Here is a 1,666-nt window from a genome sequence, read left to right on the forward strand (position 1 = left end):
CATATTTATCAGTTTGTATATAAAATATTCAATACGGTAATCTGTCTGTTTTGCTAAAGATATTATTCAGTTTCACAAAGGCTCATACACAGAGTGTTCAATAGAGGGCAGCAGCAGATCCAACTGTTAGTCAACTGTTGTGATTCCACAGCTCGTTTTTACTCTTAACCTGGAGGTATTCATCCATCCATCCATTCGCTTCCGCTCATCCTGTTCAGGGTCGCGGGGGGAAGGGGGGACAGCTGGGATAGGCTCCCGCCCCCCCCCCCCCAACCGCCGAGATATTCAAATAATAATAAAGTAAAACCTCCAGTTATTGCCTTGTTTCATTCAACCAACAGTTAAAAAAGCTACTTTTCAAATTAATAGTGTTAGTTTACAAAATTTAACAAAAATTTTGTAAAATAACACTTTGTAAACAGCAAAATTGAACTCAATCTGGATCAAAAGGTTCAGCAGCACTACAAATAAGTGAACTGCCACACATTCGATCAGCCTCAAATAATTGTTTTCACTCTTGATTCACCATCTGCTGATTCTTTATTAGTCAACAGAATGCTACAACATACAAAAATACTACATTTGTTATTGTCCGAGGTGACAACTTTAAATGTCTTAGAATCCCCCAAATAATCTAATTTCATGTGGGACAAAGAAAAGCATAAAGCGTGCTTAATTAATTGATCACTTTGCCAAAAGAAATGCTAGGAAATGTTATGAAAAAAAAATCACATTAATAGAGTATCTTATAGCTAGACAGATCATGTATACAGATAAAATGTTTTGTCTCTCTCGCTTTTTTGTTTGTTAAAATCATTCAGTGGCTACTGCAGCTATAACTTTAAGATGGCATCAATACGGGAGCTACTTTTCATGAATAGATCAATCCTTCATATCAAACGAATCCCAGTACATAGTCAAAAATACAATTGTTCATGGTGGCATCGTTGATGTTGTTTACACGTTCTGTGTTCATCATTTAGTGTATTCACTAATTTTTCAAATTTCACAGAAGCAAGAAATTTTAAAAAACTGTTTCTGATGAGCTAAATGTTACAGTTAGCACTGAGACAACATAAAAGTGAGTTACTTTCAGTATTTTTCTTGAATATATAGACAAAACCCATTCAGCACAGCACAATTTGCAGTTGATTGCCATGTATGAGACAAAAGCATCAAATTATTACATCTGAGAAGCAAGGAATAACATTTGGCATTTCTGCTATTTAAAAAATTATTCAAAGAATTATTTAATAAGCAAAATAGTTGCAAGTGAATTTTCAGACCGCTGAAGTCTTGCAGTTAAAATTGAGAGGCAGTCTATGTAGGAGCTGCTTCAGTAATGGAAATAAATCAGTTTACTCATTTATTGCAAACAAAAACTAGAACAAAGAAAGTGTCTGTGTGTTTTTAACACTAATTACCAAGACTAAAAAAGTAGAACCATAGTAGCAGCTTTGTGAACTACCCCGACCCCGACCCCGACCCCCACCCGTTTTGCCTGGATGAATCAAATTTCCCTGCAGGAGCCACACTGTTGAGTTCACGACAAGTGGGAACTGATAGAATGCTGGCCAGAAGTGCTCACAGTTCCCAGCGTTCCTGAATGCAACACTAGTGCGGCTAATATGCTGGTGTTTAGCTCTACATTCGACCTGCTAACAGC

The sequence above is a fragment of the Archocentrus centrarchus genome, chromosome 6 (assembly GCF_007364275.1).
Source record: "Archocentrus centrarchus isolate MPI-CPG fArcCen1 chromosome 6, fArcCen1, whole genome shotgun sequence".
NCBI classification, from domain to species: Eukaryota; Metazoa; Chordata; class Actinopteri; order Cichliformes; family Cichlidae; genus Archocentrus; species Archocentrus centrarchus.